This window comes from Mercenaria mercenaria, chromosome 12 (assembly GCF_021730395.1).
Source record: "Mercenaria mercenaria strain notata chromosome 12, MADL_Memer_1, whole genome shotgun sequence".
Lineage (NCBI taxonomy): Eukaryota > Metazoa > Mollusca > Bivalvia > Venerida > Veneridae > Mercenaria > Mercenaria mercenaria.
In genome coordinates this window covers 42,368,389-42,377,814 of record NC_069372.1, presented here as the reverse complement: position 1 = coordinate 42,377,814, position 9,426 = coordinate 42,368,389, and the positions used below count along the sequence as shown (strand labels likewise).

The 9,426-nt window shown below is 33.4% G+C and overlaps 1 protein-coding gene across 1 annotated transcript in view; it reads left to right on the top strand.

The window, feature by feature from the left end:
• The first annotated feature begins 8,046 nt into the window (after positions 1-8,046).
• LOC128547352 (uncharacterized) overlaps positions 8,047-9,426 on the top strand; it is a 30,267-nt gene continuing 28,887 nt past the window's right edge. Inside the window, exon 1 of the mRNA XM_053519852.1 lies at positions 8,047-8,148. The gene's annotated coding sequence lies outside the window, so the exon portion shown is untranslated. The remainder of the gene's footprint in view (positions 8,149-9,426) is intronic.

Below are 9,426 nucleotides of genomic sequence, written 5' to 3'. Positions count from 1 at the left end.
ATGCAAATTGAACATGTATATTGATATACACAATAACTGTCAAATATGTATTGAATTCCGGAAAAGGGTTGCATAAAGGGCACTTTCGGACAGTTTAGCACCTTTAAAAACACACCATTTTCAAAGAACTGTTACAGTCAACTCGCCAATAGAGAATCACTGCCAACAGAGGGTCACTTGAAAATAAAATGTGAATCTCTCTTATACATATTAGAGTATACAATGTTTAAGTACTCAGTAATATAAACTTATCACTTAGCAATTATTACACAAAAGAAGATGGATCTAATCTAATGAGTTTGAGTTCCATGAATAGATAACTCTTGCAACCATGTTTCCTGACTTGGATTTTAGCACTCTTGAATTCTTCGAAGTAGAATAATTTTGAACATACCTCACAGTTTCTTAGATAAAACCACACAACTTTGGTACCATTTCGAAGAGTGAAACACACACTTTCATAGGAATAATATGATTATGAATTTTAGATTGACTTTGACGAAAAAAAGTGCCATCAAGCAGAGGCGGCCATTTAGCTAATAAAGGATCACCCATATCAGGGATAATCAATAGATTGTTAATTCTGCTTAAAAATACAAATCAATGGTTGATTTGATTTTATAATGGTTTGAACTGACAAATTTAGATTAATGAATAAGGTTCTGTGCATCAGTATTTTAATTTTAGTTTTAGATATAGTTGGTGCTAATTATGATTAGAAATACAACTGTGAAAACTAGCGCTATATTCCTTTTACCTGGTATCTCCCGTTTGAAATGTAAGTATACTGATTCTTATTATATTCTGCCTTGAAATGTTTATTTCCAATACCACAGTCATGTTTTGTCAGAAAAAAGACTTTTTAAATGGATAGAAACTATGATAAACTAACTATGTGACCCCCTATTGGTGAATCGGACAGGTTTAAATATTTCATCATAACTTCATACACAAAAGATAGATTCAAATAAATCAAACATTTAAATCAATGTGAGCAATAGTTTTAAGTGTTAGTAAGTTTAAATATCATGAAAGTCTAAACAGTATTCACCATGTGCTAAAAGTGACGATAGTGACCCGCTATTGGCGAGTTAGCTATCTGTATGTCAGAATGTCTGTTTGCAAAAAAATGATATGAAAATTTATACAATAATTCAAGTCTAAATATAAAATTTATCAATCTACCCTCTACTGTATACCCTAAAATCCGCTATACCCTAAAGCACTGTATATTTTGATCTACATAATGTTTGTAAATAAAATGAAATCCCAAAACTGTTTATACACTGGTATGCAGACTGACAAGACCTTCTGACATCATCTAAATTTCTATTTCAGTAAATATATGATGGGAATTTAAAAAGCTGGATGTTTTTGAAAATATAAGGTATATGTACGACAATGCTCCAGGGACATGTACAGTATTATTACAACTGTATTATTATTTACAGGCTATATAACACTTTTATCTATTCCAATTTTTTAAGTTTCATTTAGTACATGTGGATGGATTTTACACTCGAACTTGGAAAAAATTACCAAAGCTATCTCAGCGCACACTGCGGTACAGTAAATCTACTGTAACGGAATCGAGAGAAAAAAAAAACAAACAATATTTATTTCAATTAAAAGTTGAATGCCGTTTTTTTTTAAAGCTACTCAAATTATTGATCGATAAACTTTTTTTCTAATTAAGGCTGCAATTTAAACTACATTTGCAAAAATAAGAGTAAAAATCACTAAATAAATAAAAAAAATATCACTTACCGCTTACACGCGTTACCTCTCCTCAGGTCCGCAATGTGACTGGCGCTGAAAAAGATTGTCACGAGGTTATGTCTCTAGACAAAAATGTGTGACGCAGGAGGCTTATTACGGGTTTTCTTAAGAATTGAGATCATTTCTTTCCTTAAAATTTGAGCTATTTCCAAGCAAAAGTACTCATTACCTGTAAACTGTAGATATAAACTTTTATGCCAGATTAAATAACCAGAAATAACGGGGAATGAGGAGATGGGGAAATAGGTCATCATAATACATACCCTTTAAGGAACCTCAACTTGTTTACCTGTGAATTGCCAAATGAATTCCCCGAAAAAGGAATGCACCAAGTGACACTGACCTAAAACAGTGCAGTTTGCAAAATCGCAGAATTCAAATCCTTTTGCAACGATAAATCTAGATTTCATTTATGCGTCGACAATAAAATATTCAAAATAAAATTTCCAAGTACATATTCAATGAAGGCAGCAATCAGTAAAAAAAACCCCGGATTTTGCAATAAATTACAATCAATAGATCTAGATTTACAACAGATCTTGAAAGGAAATGAAATTTCCAAGAAACAATAAGGAGCTTTTATTTAAATCATTCCAATTTAATTACTAAAACTGGATTGACCTGGCATGAAATAAAATGAACAAACCTGAATAAAATATCATTTCCATTCTATTGCACAAAAATAACAAGAAAACATTTCAGTAGCTATTCCAGAACGCCGAATCTGTTTCAGACGACGAGCCATGTCCGTTCCAGAACAGCTAACTTACTCATTCCGGAACGTTTAACTTGATCATTCCGGAACGCCTAACTTACTTACTCCCGAACATGTACATTAGTCCTTCCAGAATGTATAACTCGTATGAGCGGGTTAGACGTTCAGGAACGTCTATTATATTTGCTAAGTTATGAATGACCAATGCAGGCCAATTACTGCCGGAAGGTCTAAGTTAGCCTTACTCGTAAATACAGGTAAGTGTTCTAGGAATATCAAATGTAGCCGTTCCAGTACGTCTAACAACATGCAATGGTGGATGTCCCATTACTTATACACTCTTTGCAGATCAAGACCAAAGGAGTTATCTACCGTATAAGAGAGCTCGGGAAAGATGGGTAAATGACGACTCGATGTCCTTATAACAATGCGTATAAACGGGAAAGAACGGCGGACAATAAGCAGTTGCTTTGTGTTTTGAATTAATCTAAACGCTATAGACTATAGGAAAGCTTATAAATCCCAGCATTATTGTCAGCTAGTAAGTATTAATAGAGGGACTCCTCTTTCAAAATAACCACTATAATTATATAAGAAATACCAGTTATAGTCTGTTGAAAAAGTCAAACATCTGAAGTCTATATTTAATAATAAGTCTAGAATTAAATAATACCCTGTTTTAATAGAAAATCTACAAAGAGAACTCCCTCAGAAAGACGCTATAAGCATAGACTCATCTTGTTCTTCAAAATGAAATCGAATTTGACCCCAACATATCTGTCTTCTCACGTTCCTGACTCAAGTGACACACGTTATAATTTAAGAAACGCAGACAACATCCACGGTATACTCGCAAGAACGACACTTTATTTTAATTGAGCAGGTTCCAATCACGTGTAGTTGAAGGCAAAAATGAATTTAATTCATTTTTGCCTTCAACTACATGTGATTGGAACCTGCTTAACTGTGATATTCGTTACTCTCAAACACTGTCTTGATTCAAACGAAACTTAAACAAGTGACGTACACCAATGTACTATTACGCTGGGGACAGGAAGTCTCAGGTTCTCCATACACGTCTCCGTACTAAATACAGTTCACTGAATTATCACTTGTTCTTTAGAAATATTTCTCCTACACCATTATGCCAATGTGGCAAAATTGAAACTAATTATCATTTTTTTCTTTGAATGCACACTTTACAATGATTGCCGAAACGGTTTTCTAAATAATCTAGCGAATTTTGATATTGACTTGGATACTGTTCTTTTTACCTTTCTGATCAGGATAACATGACTATATTCTTCTACGTGCATTCCTTCATATCGGACAGCAAGAGATTCTTATAAGTCAAATGACCCTATTCTTTAAGACAAACTTCAACACTTCTATCTTTATAGTAAAGACTATCACGCAGTAGATATCATTTCATTATTATTACTTCACCCTTCAACACCTCTATTTTCTTGTATTAAACCTTTTTACGTCTTTGTTTTTCTTTACAATAAATACTGAATTGATAATCTATGTGCATTTGTTTTCAGATAACATTATGACAACAATTTTTTTCCTAGTCCCATTTTAGATATAAACTTATGTCTACAAGTTAATTGTCCGCGCAGGAGAAGAATTCTATAAGACTTGCCTTCCATTCTTATCCTTTCTTAAGTTATAATATTCACTGTACATACGACTATGTATCAATATATATGTTTACTATTTGGGAATAAATATGTTTAAAAAAACTAAAGGTTATATTGTGCTACATTTCTCTTTGGGCTATTTTAGATTAGCATCCGCGCGGCGGATCATGGTATTGATAAGATACAGAAATTTGTTAGACTGTGTTACTTTCATTGTCTTACAGACTTTAGGAGTGTAAGAAATCTGTACGCTTGTAATTGGTTTGTTAATTGACAAGGGACAGTTTTGCATTTGGCCCTGGTAGGTTTTTTTTTTAATGAAAAAGGTAGATGTCCTGTAAAGGCCTTTATATTCAACATGGTTATTTATGGTGTTTATAGAACTAAGAATTCCTGCGTACGTGTAATTATTGTGTAAAATAAATAAACAAAATGCTTCAGTCGAAGCTCCTAGTTCCGTGTAGGCGGCCGGGTCTAAAATCTTACCTGAGGTAACGGAAGTCACAAAAAAAAATAGAAACGGTCATCCATCCATACAGTTTCCGCTCAAATCTGCGGAAAAAGTAAACAGTTATGAGACAATTTTCTTCCCACTATGATTATTTTCGTCTTTTCAAATTCTTTAAAAATATACAATGATTGATATGCGGTACAGGTTGTTTGCGCAAGGTGTGCATTCTGGGTCATTTTGCTTCAAAATTTAGTGTCCTGAAACCGGAATTTTACTCGTTTTTATCATACAAACAATGGAATCGGCAGGCTGAAAATGTCACCTGATGAATATATATATGCAATACGTCCGCTCAAAACTTTCCACAAATTTCTCAAATTTGGAGTTTTAATGATTTTTTTCGCACTGGTATTAACGCAGATTCTTGGAACTTTAAAATTTATTGTCCCTTGCCCCCATAACTGACGCTATATTGCTAAGACAGATCAGTGGAACAGACTACAAATGGAATCAGTTTCAATTCCGACTTAAAAAGTATTTTTAATCTTTCCCCTACCGATAGATAAATACCCAAAAAGAGCTGTTGTTTTGGAATCATTATACAATTAGCTAATATTGATACAACAAATATTTGTTATAACAAATACGCCAATATTGGCCATTTGCTTTCCGGTGTAAATTTCAGATTTGCAAAAAATCCTTTCGAAAACAATACTCCGGGATTCTTCTTCAGAAGTGTCTCCTTGATCTTGACAAAACAAAGCACTGGAAGCTAGTTTCCGAGATTTTAATTACTGAGTAGTCATCTCCTTGTTGTTATTACTGTACAGTTAGTATGATGGTTGATAGCTTTTACGGTAATCTGATTTTTTTTGTAAGTTTGTAGTTACGAGTGATCTTGTCTTAGTCATGGTCTTGCGCATCAGCGGTAATAATTGTCAACATTCCACAGTTATAGACATCAAGGACTAAAGTGAGTGAGATATTGATAACTTGTTCATCTGCGTTCAGCTCTGCGGAACCCATCTCTGTTACTCACTCCAATGACGTATACTTGACCTTTGACCTTTTTATGCGAGAAAGTTGTCACGAGCCTTGATTCACACTCTAATGGCTTTTACTGAAAGTCTGTTAAAAGCTGGCATGAAACCACAACCAAACAAAGAGGGTTTTTGAATTATCTGACTTTAATGGTGGTATTTAATAGGCTGGTATTACTGAGTGTATACATTTGTCCAACTGACAAACATGATCTGCAATGAGCCCCTCGCTGTCAGCACTTTCAGTGCTTTCATTACTTGACAATCGTACCGTACTTTCAAAATTAATGCTGGCAGTAGATAACCAGTTCGTTCATTTAAGAGGATTTTGGACTGTGCGACCATTAAGCCCTCCCTCATCAAGGAATCTAGACACCTTTGACACGTGGCTAAATACAGTATAGTCTCTCAAATCGCATCAAATCTTAAATCATTGGTCTTTTAAAAACTGTGTTGATATAGAAACAGATCAAATTCTTTCACAATTCTTAAAACTGGAATATAAGGGAGATTGTATTGATAGGGTATGCACAAAATTGTGTTTTGACATTGATTATCTTTTGATTTTCAGTATTGTGTTTTAATATTTGGCTACGGTAATGCATTTTCCGTGTGGAATCTAATTTTTGATATTATGGACTACACGACTAAAATGTATGTGTATATTAATCGTTTTCTTATACACGTATGTTTCCTCGTGCAGTGTAATCCAAATTCTAACACTTTTAAGATTTTCTTTATATAAACAAAGAAGGATTTTACCGTGTGTTGTCTTGTCGACGATTAAAACACATTTCGCAAAATGAGCTACATTTGGCTATTTCGCCTAAAAAGGATTCCAGATTAGAATTCCTTTCTGTTGTAATTCGAACATGTTAGAATGGAAATAGAGTTTGGCTTTCGTGATTAGATTACTACGCATCTGAACTCAAAACCGTGTATTATTTGCCAACAGAACACGCAAAAGTAAAATCTATTTCCCAAATTTAAAAATAGTCCAATATTAAAAAAAAATGTCGCTCGGGACATTGAATTATTCACGTTATCGGTCTACCAGAGGTCTCATTATTTAGACTAGTTAAACCCACAAAACGCTCTTGCGCTTTGTCAATCAATATAACACTCGATATCTGTTTTTGTAGGATAACAAAAGGTTATGCATACAAATAGTACTTTGCAAATCTTTCGTTTAAAAATAACTTGCCCTATAGCAAGTTTTCAGAAAATATACCGATATGTTTTGCTGAAAATGATAATCACGTGCCTCTGATTATTAGCTCGACTATTCGAAGAATAGTCTAGCTATTCTACTCACCCTAGCGTCGGCGTCATACCTTGGTTAAAGTTTTGCATGCAAGTACATACAGCTATCATTTAAAGGCATACAGCTTTGAAACTTTTTTTTCTTTTTTTTTTAAGGTCAATTACCAGCCTCACTGGGTCAAGTTCCTTAACTCTGACATGTATTTTGAGCAAATTATGCCCCCTTTTGGACTTAGAAAATCCTAGTTAAAGTTTTACATGCAAGTACATACAACTATTACTAAAAGGCGTATAGATTTGAAACTTTTTGTTTCTAGATCAATTATCAACCTAACTGGATCAAGTCCCATAACTCTGACATGAATTTTGAGCAAATTATGCCCCCTTTTTGACTTAGAAAATCCTGGTTAAAGTTTTACATACAAATTACTATCTCAAAAACTAATACAGATATTGAATTTAAATTGTTTTCGGGGTTATAAAACTAGCTGATAGCATCAAGTCCCATAACTCTGAACTGCATTTTGGCCAAATTATGCCCCCTGTTGGACTTAGAAAATCCTGGTTAAAGTTTTGCGTGCAAGTACGTACAGCTATTACATAAAGGCATATATCTATTTGAAACTTATTTTTTTATTTTTCTAGATCAATTACCAACCTCACTGGGTCAAGTCTCATAACTTTGACATGTATATTGGGCAAATTATGCCTCCTTTTAGACTTAGAAAATTCTGGTTAAAGTTTTACATGCAAGTTACTACCTGCAGAACAAAATTAATGCAGATATTAAATTGAAACTTCACATGTGCCTTCGGGGTTATTAAACCAGTTGATTGCATCAAGTCCCATAACTCTGACATGCATTTTTGGTCAAATTATGTCCCCTGTTGAACATAAAATTTCTGATTAAAGTTTTGCAAGCAACGGTTACTATCTCCAAAAAAATCTAATGCAGATACTGAATTGAAACTCTTTAGATATTTTAACATTTAGGGTAACATTTTCCTGCTTCTGGGACAATAATTCGAATAGTCGAGCATTGGCTGCCTTACGGACAGCTCTTGTTTGTAGTTTAAGTCATTCAATTGATAACGAACACCAACTCGTCCTATAACGAATTTTCAGAAAATATACTGATCTGCTTTTTGAAAATGATAATCACATGCCTCTGATTATTTGTAGTTTCAGTCATTACATTGGTAACGAATACTAAGTCCACTTTTTGCTTATTTGTGAGGAATAAAGCCACAGTAGCATGTAAGTATTGATAGTTTAATCCTGTTTGCTATATGAAATGACACGACATTACATAAATTTCGCAATTAATGGTTTGATTCTGAAAAATAATAAGAAGTATCAGTTATAGGAAATAACTTGATTGGTTTAAATATACTTAAAATATATCATTCTTTTTCTATTTTACCACCATGTCGTTCTTTGCTATTCCCCGATATTGGTATTGCGTTGCGCGTCAGTCTGTTCGTTCGTCTGTCCGTGTATGCGTTCACCCTTGCGAGTGTCCATCCGTCCGAAATTGAAAATATTTATAATTGAAAAATCATTTTAGTTAAAATTGTCAAACCTCACATAATTATTTAACATATGACCTTTGCTCACATATAGCATTTTCCCTTTTGATTTAGTAAAAGTAAATTTTCCACAAAATAATTGGTACTTTTTTATTGTATTTAAGAAACCTATTGATGGATCTTAATGAAACATTGGTGGCTCATGCGCAACTTTCGTCAGTATCACCTCAGTAACTTAAAGAGTGATTGCTTTTTAAATGTTTTGCAATCCATACTAATCCGTCGGTGGATCCTAAAGAAATGCACATCTTTCGTCACTGCAGATTGATTGTCTTACATTCCCATACAAAAATGGAACCCAAGGATGGCTATTAATGAAATTTAATACAAATATAAATCACTGTAGAGCTGTTAAGCACATGCATATTTTTGGCACTATATGTTTACTAACTTAAAAAAGTTATTTTCTTTTTTCTCTTTCGTTAAGTATGTTTATTTCACACTTTACACGCATCATCAGGCCAGGCACATCCTATTGTACATAAGTTGTGTATAATTTGAAAATAAGATATCTTTCAAAATGAAGTTACGCCATTCACAAAACAACCTATTCGGCTAGGGATACTTGAAATGAATTTGCTTGTTCATTATGATTCTTAAAATATAGCATCGTACTTAACTGTAAAATCAATTACTATCAAGATTTTTTACTACAGTGTTAGTCAACATTTCTTATACACTGAGTAACAGAAACTATGGAACTAAAATAGGCTACTTTCGGTTTGGAATCTTTATATGCCATAATGTCATTGAAGGACATGCAGCTTTTTTTGTTTGGTCTTATATCAGTAATTCATCTTTAGAAGTCTAAGTAATTACAATGAGTATCTTAATTATCATTTGAAATCTCCATCCGTTTATATATACTAGCATTAACTTTATTTCGTTGAACAATTGTTCTTTATGGGTACGCACGAGGAAAGAGATGGAATGTCAGATGTTGCTA